Source organism: Pleurodeles waltl, chromosome 5 (assembly GCF_031143425.1).
Source record: "Pleurodeles waltl isolate 20211129_DDA chromosome 5, aPleWal1.hap1.20221129, whole genome shotgun sequence".
NCBI classification, from domain to species: Eukaryota; Metazoa; Chordata; class Amphibia; order Caudata; family Salamandridae; genus Pleurodeles; species Pleurodeles waltl.
Window position 1 is genome coordinate 596,121,131 of NC_090444.1, and position 12,871 is coordinate 596,134,001.

Below are 12,871 nucleotides of genomic sequence, written 5' to 3' on the forward strand. Positions count from 1 at the left end.
AAAGGCAAGCAGCAGTCAAGCACAAAATGGGTCTGAGGGCAACGAGAAAGTAGTGAGAAGTAGGGAAAGGCAAACAGCAGGCACACTTAAAATGGGGGTGATGGTGTAGTGGATCCTGTTAAGTGTTAATGGGTCGCAGGATTTTAGGTGAGCCTTTTGGCTTGCAGGCCTATGCCCCCATCACCTAGTGACTTTTAACCTACTTAGCCTGCTCTGCCTAAGCCTATTTATTTTATTATTTCTTTTAAGATGATTGTCTTTGTTTTTAGTTAGAGAAATGTTTTGATTTGCATTAACAGTGCTACACTGTGAAGGCGTCACTATCATTGTCTTAATCAAGTGATGTAGGTAGGTATTCATATCATGTCCCCTTCTTCCTTATGGGTGACAGGACCACAATATACACTTGTGGATTGTTTACATAATTGCTGCCACAAGTATTCCTTCTTATCTATTGTTTTGGAAAATACCTGTGTCAGGGGTCCTACATGTCACCTCTGAGTCTGACCTAGAGAGCTCCTTCTGAGATAACAAGGTTTGGGGGCACTCCTCATGGACAAGGTATTGGCAGATTAGGTTTATCTCACCTAGCTCTCATTAGGTTAGAGATTAAGGGCCTGATTCTAACTTTGGAGGACGGTGTTAAACCGTCCCAAAAGTGGCGGATATACCACCTACCGTATTACGAGTTCCATAGGATATAATGGACTCGTAATACGGTAGGTGGTATATCCGCCACTTTTGGGACGGTTTAACACCGTCCTCCAAAGTTAGAATCAGGCCCTAAATTCTTAATGCTAGGGTTTTTAGGGTTTTTACATCTCATGTTTATTGCAAGATGATGGGGATCTTTGTATTCATGACTCTCATCTTCGCAATTGTGCTTTTTGTACTGTTTATTATCCTAATCATTGCAGCTCATACATTTTACAATAGATTGCATTCATTTAATTAAATATATTGAAAACTTTCCTGCATCTCCACCATTGCATGTGTGTGACTGAGACTTGTTGCTAATGTGAGAAAAGGATAATCTCCGTTCCACCAAAACTTCCCTGAGATGTCGAATTCTAGAGTCCATGCGTAAAGGCTGCCAGAAATCACCTTTTACTGTTTGTGTATTTGGTGAGGTACTGCTTGTGAGCCGGGAGGGTTGGGCCGACAGTTGCGACTTGTTGTAGGACTGGATTAGTCACCTACAAACAAATGTGCTGTCATTCCTAAACCAGCAGTCTCGCCGAGGTGGAAGAATCCAATGACAAAAGCAAGGACAAAGCAATTAGAAGGAGGAAAAGGCAAGCAGCAGGCACTCAGAAAATGAGGATGAGAGCAAGGAGAAAGCAGTAAGAAGGAGGGAAAGGCAAGCAGCAGGCATGCACAAAACAGTGCTGAGAGCCAGGAGAAAGTAGTGAGAAAGAGAGAAAAGCAAGCAGCAGGTGTGTACAAATGGGGCTGACAGTAAGGAGAAAGCAGTGAGAATGAGGGAAAGGCAAGCACCAGGCAGTGAAAAACAGGGCTGAGAGCAAGGAGAAAGCAGTGAGAAGGAGGGAAAGTCAAGGAGAAGGCATGCAAAAAACCAGGGGGAAGCAAGGAGAAAGCAGTGAGAATGAAAGAAAGGCAAGCAACAGGATCACAAAATATTAACCCTGCGCTCTACCTTATAATGAATCCAAGCCTTACCTGTAGGCAACCTTATACATACGGTGCCGCCATGAAGCCCATCCCGCACGTGCTGCCGCTGATCATCGAAGGAGCACAAAATCCAGGCTGCCATGTGCACAACCGACCATGAGTACACACACCTACCTGTGCTATTACTCTCAACAATAGATTGTTGTGCCGTCAGCTACATCATATGGGTGTCATGCTTTTGGCACCAAATACACTTGTCATTGTGTCCCAGGTTGGAATCAAACACAAATAAGGACACATTCCCAGTCATAATACACACCCTTTGGGCGGGTCACACACACTGCACCACAAAACTACACAAAAAAACACATTTGCTAATCTCAGGCTCAGGACCATGAAGTGTACAAAACATTGTCTCATATAACACCAACAACACAGCAACATCACATCTACAAATACAACTCACACACTCACGTTGCACATATTCTATGGACTGTCATCACATTCAACACATATATGTATGGATGACGCATGGAATACAAACACCACTACCTTTAAACAGCCCTGCAATGGACACATCACCCACATTGCAACACATTAGAAGCACAATGAGATGCACAATAGACAGAGAGACAAATATACAAATCTCACTAGGCAAACAATACCTGCACAATAGGGATGGGGGCTTCAGGAGAACTCGGAAGGAGGCTGCAATGGGACACATATCACTTTGCACATGCCCCTTAAACAACATTTGCACATGAACTGGCCATAACTGTATGTCAGGGACAAATAATACTAGAGCCCAATTACATGCCTAACTGGACAATGTGGAAGTGCAAGTCAACAAAGCAGACATAACTCCAACTGCATAGAACATACTTCGACATGAAGTTGATGTAAAGTAACACAGCTAAATGGACAGATACCTAGTCAAATGCAAACAAGGGTGGCACAATTGAACACACTCCATGTCTGCACAAATTAACTCAAGCTGCCACACATTAGATGAATCTATAATCCATATCACAGGGACAGGTCCAACACCATACATGCTCACGTTGGACAACACAAGTTGAAAGACTTACCATACCAAATAGTACACAATGCTATGACACCACCATTTCATTTACACCGACATATCCATACAGTCAACATATACTCTTGTCTTGGGGGCACCAGCACTGCCCAAAAAGTTAGATACTGCACACAACAGCAAATCGATCAGCAAGCAGGCTAAAATAAATGCAACTGTAGGAAAACACCACAAGTTACTCAGCAACAACATAAAGGTAGAAAAGGTCTTGCAGGAAAAATGTGTACCCAACAAAGCAACTGTTTGGGTTTATTAATAACTAAACTTGAAAAGTCCAAGGACATTGGCCAGTCCATTTTGAAAATTCCACGCACATCACTGTGCTGTCACTTGACTCCTAACTGCCAGGGAACCTCCACAGGAAGGGGCATCAAGTGGACAGGCAGGCAGCTCAGGGATCATCTTTGGGGGGGATCGGACTTGGGATTGGTGGGTTTAGGCGTGGGAGGGGTGGACTGCTTCTTAGGGGGACGGGCTTCTTCTTAGGGGGAAAGGTATCGGTGTTTGCAGGGGGCAGGTGTGACAGGGTAGGACTGGGTGGTGAAAGGGATACATTGAGAGGTGTGTCGGGTCCTCTTGGGTTTGGAACAGGGTAGAGGAAACAGGGGAAAGGGCAAGCTCAAACAAAAAATTAGACCTAGGAACAAAGGGGTGGTCATCAGAAGGGGGTGGGGTTTCAAAGGTCGAGGGAGTAGTTGTCTGCTGTGCCAGTGTGGATGTCTTGGGTGTGTGCATGTGCGAGGTATGCTTTTGTTTGGGTGGTGTCGGTTGCTTGTGTTAGTGTGGGCATTTGCATGTCTTGGGGGCTGGGAGGTGGAGGTGCTGGGTGATGTGGCAGTGGTGGCTGTGTGTGTCTGTTGGGGTCGTGTCTGCAGGTATGGTGATTGTGATGGATATTTATGTGTCTGTTGGGGTGGTGTCTGCATGTATGCTGGGTGTGGTGGGTGTGTCACTGACTGTTGTGGTGGTGCCTGTGGGTAAGCTTGATGTTGTGGGTGTTAGGGTGGGTGTGGTGGGGATGTCTGGAGAAGTGGTGACTGATGTTGTGTGTGTGGGTGTCAGTTGTTTGCTTGCATGCCTGTGTGTTTTGTGCTGCTTGTGTCTATGTGTGCTGCTCTTGTGTGTTGAGGTGAGTGTGTGCAGATTGATCCATGTGCATGGGGTAGGTAGGAGTGTGGGGGATTTGGATTGGAAAGAGGGAGGTTAAGGGGGGACGGAAGGTGGGTGATGACTGGCTGCCATTAGTGTGGAGGCCAGAGCCTGAAAAGATTTCTGTAGGCCAGAAATTGCACTATAAATGCCTTCCAGAAATGCATTGGTCTGCTGAAGTTGGGTTGTCAATCCCTGAATGACATTGACAATGGCTGCCTGACCCAAAGAGATACTCCTCAGAAGGTCAATAGCCTCCTCATTGAGGGCAGCAGGGTAAACAGGGGCGGTGGTGCCCGCTGCAAAGGAGACACCCACCCTCTTGGGTGAGCGGGCATGGCCCCCCACAGTCCCACCTTCTTGGCGATGGCTCTCCATAACTCCTTTTTCTGTTAGGCATTGACCTGCATGGATGCAAAAAACAAATCAAGAGATTACAATGACAAATTTTATCACAAATAGCTGAGTCACATACATGTCAGTAACACCAAACTAGGACCTTTCTATTTGGTAATACTCCTCAACTGTGAAACACACAAGCCAATACGTACCGGCACCTGACTACAGAGATATGTATTTGCATCTGCAGACTAACCCGCTATGCTGCTCATGGTCTACAGTGACTAAGCAAGCTTACTGACATCAGGTAGCCCACGCTCTAGCAACCTGTACAGTGATGTGAGCCACTACACACCTACGTGACTTCTAAAGGGTAAACTCCGTAGGCATGAATGAACCAACACATTCACACTCTGTGAGAATGACTCACTACGTACAGTCCTTGCAAGCACCAACCAGAGAACAAACTTCAACATTACACCTGAGTAACATTCAAGGGGCTGCCATTGTGGGTACAGAAAGTATCTTCCTTGTCCATTTGTGGTCATGTGTAAAACACATGCAGACGCATGCCACTTCAGGGTATTGGGTTCTGTGGTATGCATCTGCACCACAGAACACTCCTTTGGACATGTGTGTCTATCCTTCAGAGATGGCATCCAACAAACAAAATATGCATTGTACAGTTTTTGCCATGTGAATAAGCTACTGAGTCACATATCATGGCCTCTCTGGAATCAACACACTGCCTGCACTGTGGGATTGTCAGTTATGCATGACCTGTGTGAAGGTAACAGCAGACGTGCCATTAGTCTAATACACACATTGACAATTATGCTAAATGAACATATGGGGGGTGATTCTGACCCCGGCGGTCTTAGACCGCCGGGGCCAGGGTCGGCGGGAGCACCGCCGACAGGCCGGCGGTGCCCCGCAGGGCATTCTGTTACCGCCGCGGTCAGACCGGCAACACTGGCGGTCTCCCGCCAGTGTACCGCTGCCCTGTTGAATCCTCCAAGGCGGCGCAGCTAGCTGCGCCGCCAAGGGGATTCCGACCCCCCCTACTGCCATCCAGTTCCCGGCGGTCCGCCCGCCGGGAACCGGATGGCGGTAGGGGGGGTCGCGGGGCCCCTGGGGGCCCCTACAAGTATTTCACTGTCTGCGTGGCAGACAGTGAAATACGCGACGGGTGCAAATGCACCCGTCGCACCTTCCCACTCCGCCGGCTCGATTACGAGCCGGCATCCTCGTGGGAAGGTCGTTTTCCCCTGGGCTGGCGGGCGGCCTTTTGGCGGCCGCCCGCCAGCCCAGGGGAAAACTTGAAATACCCGCCGCGGTCTTTTGACCGCGGCGCGGTATTTTGGAGGGCGGAATTCTGGCGGGCGGCCTCCGCCGCCCGCCAGAATCAGAATCACCCCCATGGACTAGATTAATGATTTACCTCTGTGCCCATTCCTAATCTAATCAAAGGAATGAGAAATACAGGACAGGTTTTGCTACCAGAGCATCATATTGGTCACATGAGAGGATCAGCTGGGGTACAGGGAGTGGGCACAGTGCCACAGTTGCATAGCCACAGTGACTCTCCCACAGCCTTGACTATGGGGATTATTACAACTTTGGAGGCGGTGTTAATCCGTCCCAAAAGTGACGGTAAAGTGACGGATATACCACCAGCCGTATTACGAGTTCCATAGGATATAATGGACTCGTAATACGGCTGGTGGTATATCAGTCACTTTACCATCACTTTTGGGATGGATTAACACATCCTCCAAAGTTGTAATAACCCCCTATGGGGGTCATTATGACCTTGGCGGGCGGCGGTCGGCCGCACTCACGCGGCCCCCATTATGACATTCCCGCTGGGCCGGCGGGCGCAAACCAAGTTTGCGCCCGCCGGCCCAGCGGGGATGAGGCCGCAACATAGGAGCCGGCTCCTAATGGAGCCGGCGGTGTTGCGGCCGTGCGACGGGTGCAGTTGCACCCGTCGCACATTTCACTGTCTGCTGTGCAGACAGTGAAAAGCTGGCCGTGGCCCTGTTAGGGGGCCCCTGCACTGCCCATGCCAGGGGCCCCAGGACACCCCTTACCGCCAGCCTCTTCCTGGCAGTGCAAACCGCCAGAAACAGGCTGGCGGTAGGGGTGTCATAATCACCGCCGGGGCTAAAACAGCGGGAAACCGCCGGACCCGGCGGTGTGACTGCAGCTCTTCTGCTGCGGTCGTAATAGGGCTGGAAGCACCGCCAGCCTGTTGGCAGTGCTTCCGTCCTTTTAGCCCTGTCGGTCTCGGACCGCCAGGGTCTAAATGACCCCCTATGTCTCATACTGGGAAATAAATTGACAGGCCCTGGTCTCTGCAGGCTGAGCAGAAAGAACATGAGTGACACTCAATTCCCATAACTTCCATACATGACTGTACATCATGAAGCCAACACCAATTTGGCATGTGGTATGTTTGGCAACCTGAAGGGCAGAGTGACTCATGATATGCCTACAACAAAACAGTTTAGCAAGGCCAGATGTGGCTTGAAAGATCTGTGGCACTGTACACATTGCTCACATGACTCTCAAAATCCATACACAGTTTATACTGTCATGCACATACATTCTGCCTGGCATTTACAATAATCATGATGAAAGAGATGTCAGTGGATGGCAGTAAAGTCTCCTTACCTAGTTATGTGCATCTAACACAATGATGCTGTAGGACCTAAAACCCTCACACAACACAATGTGACTGAATTTGACATATGGCAGTTGCCACTAGTACTTGCACATTGTCCATCACATTGATGCCACACAGACTGCAACAACAGGCACACAAAAAGTCTACCTGGCACACATGAGCACATTATAGCCTGTGATGAGGGAAAGGATTGTGAAGTACAGATGGAATTGTGCACAGGAGGTTCTTAACTGGACCTCTATAGCTGTTTATACAGGGGTAGGACCTCAGTCACCAGCCTCTCCAGCTCCTTTTGTGAGAAGGCAGAGGCCCTGTCACCTGCTGGATGTGGCAAGATTGCTCCCAGAGGCAGCACACAGCAGATCAGGTCATGGAGGTGTGGCTGGTAGCATTGTCAGTAATCAAGTGAGTGAATCATCAGAACATGGCGGTTATGTCCCCCATGTACATGGTTGTCACCACTGGTAGACACAGCCATTGGCCCACGACCGACACTGGCAACAACGTTAGCCTATGGCTGTGTCCATCGCAGAGCCAACCACCATGAGAACTTCCGCCGGCGGTCGCAGGTGGTTCCTAATGTCCAGTGGAGTAGGTCAGGCAGCTGCCTTTTTGGAAGCCTGAAATGCTGTGTTGTGCTTTAGAACCTGAGTCACACCTGCAAAAAAGTGTTTTTGACCTCACAAGCATCCTTATCCTGTCTTATCATGTAGGTCCTACTACTTAAACACCATTGTAGTATGTTGCAGGGCACAGATGACATTTAACAGTGGGGCACAGACTGCCACTGCTGATAGTCATTTTGTCAATCGGGATATACAGTCACATTTTGAGGGGCAATTGTGTTGCATATCTTTGAGCTTGGTCCATGTCCATGTTGTAGCCATGTGTTGAAAACCATGGGGGGCACATGTGACCCTTTTGTTATTTGCAGGTGTGATGTGTAGTGGGTGTCATGTCTATCCAGGCAGAAATGGCTTGTCACATGATATCATTGACATTCATCATTTATACTTCTGTGGACACACTAAATAATGTTAGAAACATATTTTATCTCCCCAGGACCCAGGCCCTCAAAAGGCCCTCAAAAGCTCCAAACTCCCCCGGGGGTGATCGCACACTCAGAACTTAACGTCCATTAAAGTTTCTTTTTGGAGGACTGCACCCTTAACTGCCTCTAAACATCAAAAAGGCACAAAAAAACTCAACAAGGCCCTTCTCCCTCACCCCAACAGCCCGCCCAAAATCACCCCGCTCTAAAAGCAGCAAAACCTACCGACCATGAGATCAGGCAAAGCACGAGGCAGTATTACAAACCGTCCAGCAAAACAAGGAAAGAGAAAAAGGAAAGGAGACCTGGCTCTGGATGAAGCAACCCCAAAAAGGAGAGCAAGCAGCGAACAGGATCTCCCCCTCTCCCTCCCATGCAGGAGGCAAAATCTAACAAAGGGCACACGCGGGGGAGGCGAGCAAAATTCCAGCATGGAAGAAACAATCTGGAGAGAACCCGGCTTTTGGAAGGAGGCGACCCCGCAGGAGGGGGTTCCAGAGTCCGTAGTCTCTCCCAAGCATCACAAGATAACCGACTATTTCACTACTACTGGCACCAACACCACCAGAAAAAGGATCGACTCCCTGGCTCCATCCCAAACAAGTTTTTGGTAAATAACCTCACCCTGCCAAGACTGGCAACAGCAAGGAAGCAGCAAAAAGAAACTCAGAATGAATTCACCCCCTCGCCTCCCCCTACCGCCAACAGTAGTGATCAGGAAAAATCACCCCACGAAACTAGACGCATCACGTATAGCCTAGGACGATGCAGTACCTGCAACTCCGACACCAGGATCCGTCTTCAATCCTAGGCAAGACATAACTCTATGTAATAACTCCCTAGACGCCACTAAGTACCAATGGACATCTAGTCCAGCGAAACTACCCATCCTGGACTCAGAACTGGTAGCAATCGCAGAACATTTAGAACAAGAATCTCAGGAAGGTGGCCCATTCTGTCAAAGTCCAAAACTTCACTCATTCCCAACGTACAACGGCGAAAAAGAAGAACAGGACCTCTGGGGTATAGAACAGGTCTTCATAAACGGACCAGCAAAAGCAGAAACAGTGACAGCCGCACAGAAAGCCCCCCATAAAACAACAATAAACAAAGTACTATCAAGTGGTAACCAAGAGCCCGACTCAAAATCCCAAGCGCCAGGGGCAGTCAGATCAGAAGAAATGTGAGCTGCAATCCTAAATTCAATGCAAGCAACGGTCACGGCGCTGCAATTTCATTCAAATAAAATGAACATTCAAGTTGACTTGCTAAACACCCTGGCAGTATTTGTCTCCGGAATTGACAGTAAGCTGGAAAAATTAAACGCACTTATAACAAGGGCGCAAGTCAATCACTCTAATGACTATACAATCTGTTCCTGTAAAGAGGTAGTAGAAAAGATATCTAAACTGCCGCAAATCTTAGAGGGAATACTTCAAGAAATCCGCTCCACCAGGAAGGATGACTATACATGTACTAAACCGTTCGCCACCATTCTGAAATCCACCCCGAGGGAGCAGAAACAAAAAGAGCAGCAGCCCCTTCCCTCCCTGGCGCCCGCTCCATCAATTTTAAGTGAGGAGAGAATATTGGCTGACAGCCGCCAACTAGCAAGCGCTCGTATGGAACCCATGGTGAATCATCCTCTGCTACAGTCCATCAATAAGCCTGGGAACCCTGAGTCTCCCACAACCCGGACCCTCTCAAAAAGAGAACGAAAGCAGGCAAGGAAGGGAAGGAAGTCCGCCCAACTTTATCAACTCAACTCGTCAAAGGATCCACCTAAAGACCAGGCGACGTCAAATGGAGGGTACAATAGAGACATTATTACCCACATAAGTACAAACTCTAACACAATAGTAGATGGGATAACATTCCCCGCCTCAGCAGACACTACCCACTTAACAAAGTCCCCTCTGAGACCACCCGAAGCAATTGGCACTACAACGAACCTAAGACCTAGCCCCACAAGGGGTCAGCAGAGCACAAAATTAAAACCAATTACGCCTGCGCTGCCCCCCCAACTAACACTGGTCAATGTGGACAGCAAGACTGCAATTAGTCAGAGGGAAGATGACAATAAGGTTCAAGACCGGCACATAGAGCAAAATCAGTCACTTATAACAGACACGAATACCCTCCAGTTACTCTGGATTCCAGAATTCACCTCCAGGTCCTCCACAGATGTTCTTAATCACTCTTCTATCTTAAGAATCATAAAAGCCTTACCGGATCTTCAGTTTGTGGCCTCGGAGGACCTCGCAGCTATAAAATTTATTCAAGCAAGAGGCAACCAACACACAGATCCAACACTCACCATCTTCTCGGCTCCAGATATCCCAAAGCGGATCATGAAAAGAAAGGACCTATTGAAAGCCTGGGGCATTGAGGTAACCATCTACAAAGGAGACCGCTATCCAACTCCGTTACTAGCCCCACAATACCTGGGAACCTCCAAAGGCGCATGGTCGGTTCTGAAAGGAGTACATCAGGCCAGCAGACCCATCGAAGAAAGGTGCAGTGAGGAGAACCCACCTACACACCCGCTGACAGTCCAAGTATGGAGAGAAGAAGGGAGGGAAAGAGTGGTTTTGGGTCAACAAAAGTACCCAGAAAGGGAATGGGTAGCGACGGTTTTACCTCCAAGACCGATGGGCAACAATTGAATTGGTAAGGATCAACCCGCACACGGCGTTTTATCCATCTGCTCTTGGAACATCGGTAGCCTACGGTCAAAACTGGAGGATCCCGCAGTAATACATTTTTTCAGCACCTTTGACATCTTACTCATACAGGAATCCTGGGCAATGGAATCAATACCGATAATCGGATTCATGGAATATCTTAACCCAGCAACGAAAACAAATAGGCCCGGTAGGCCAAAGGGAGGCCTTGCCATTTACGTTAGTACCAGCCTTTTAGTAAAAATCTCTGAGCATAAGGAGGAAAACCAACCTTTCCAATTTCTCCAGCTAGACGATAGGGGGAAAAACACACAGGAGCCATTGATTCTGGTCAACACATACATCAATCCTAAAAATAAAAAAATCGAAGCAAATACATTTTTAACTCATCTATTAAGGATAAAAGGTACAGTAAAATCAGCATTCTGATTAATATCGGGCGATTTCAATCTCGGCTTATTCCACATCCCCAGTGAGGATCACACCCAAACAGTGGCAAGAATGCCCAACCAAACCCTCTCCAAAATACTCAGGAAAGACAAAATAGGGGAGAGTTTCATCCGCACCTGTGAATTAGTAGGTCTCTTCGCGCTAAACGGACGGAAGTGCCCCGACATCCCACGGCATGGACAAGATTCTCGGGGAAATCAGTCTCCTATCTAGACTACACTTTAGTGTCCCCTGCTTTTATATAAGTTAGTAAACACCTTCACCATCATGGACCGCACGGAAAGCGACCATAAGCCACAGGTATTTGGGATCTGTGCATCACTGCAAAAAACGGAGAAAGTGGCAGCCCTAAACGGGACACTAGGTATTGAGAATCTAAAGCGACTCAAATGGTCCTCAGACACCATCAAAACTCAGGCAGAAGAGGCCCTACGAAAGCTAGAATCAAATACCACAAGTGGGGCAAAGCTGACAACAGTCTGGGAGAACTTTGCGATAGATCTCATTAAAAAAGATTCCTTACGGAACACAAGAAAGGGAGCGCAATTGAATCACCACCAAAGTTCACTTTTACCGTTGCCAGTGCGCAAAAGGAAAGCAGCTGTAGGGAAATTACTAAGGTCACTATGTAAATGCCCAGATAATGTATCAATACTGACTGCCCTGAGAGAGCAAAGGAAATTGTACAAAAGGGATCTATGGACCTTTAAAAAAGGCCAACAGGAGGTCTTGTGGGCCAAACTACATTTTGCGTCTAAAACATCTGATTCCAAAAGATTTTGGAAAATCATCAATACAATAGACAATGGCGCAAAAGCAGGCAATAACGCAAACATAACAGAGGAAGTATGGGTATCCTATTTAAAGTCCCATCTAAAAGAACGGATCATCGAAGAAGGCCCTCAAATTCAGTCGCACATGATTAGCTGGGATCCCAACATTCCGGAACCCTTGAAATTTACGGCACCAGAACTATTAAAAATCATTGGAAAGTCACGAATGGACTGCGCCCCTGGCCCCAATGGCCTACCGCAAGCACTATTTAAACAAGAAACGGAAAGATGGGCCAATTTCCTGGCAGCAATGTTTAATGACGTGATCACAACAGGCAACGTCCCGGCATCCTGGAAAGGCTCAATAATCCACCCCATATATAAGGGTGGGTGCGTGCTCTCCCCAAGCAACTACAGACTAATCACTCTTTTAGACGTTGACCTCAAGTACTTCTCCTGCTGTGTGCTAAAACATCTAGAAACCTGGATTACAGATAACAATATTCTACCCTTTAATCAAACCTGGTTCACCAAGCACCAAGGAACATTAACAAATCTTATGGGGCTAGGCTTGACCATAAACAGAGCAAAAGCAAAGGGGACTCCAACCTATTTAAGTTTTGTTGACTTTAAAGCAGCTTTTGACTGTGTCTCCCGTGGCAAATTGTGGGCCAAATTACCACAGTGGGGGCTGCCACATTCTATTTTAAATGCCATCAAAATGATATACTCTGATACTTGGGTAAAGGTTAAACTGGGGGAAGGCTCTCACCTATCCAGGGCAGTCAAAACAACAGTGGGGGTGAAGCAAGGCTTTGTATTGGCCCCAACACTCTCTAACCTGTACATAGCAGATCTCCCCACCAAGTTAAATGGTCACTCATCCCACTCTCCCTCACTTGGCGGTCAACAAGTATCCAACCTACTATATGCAGATGACCTACTACTAATCAGTAATACCAGAATAGGAATGCAGAAATTGTTAAAGGCATTAGAAGAATACTCAGG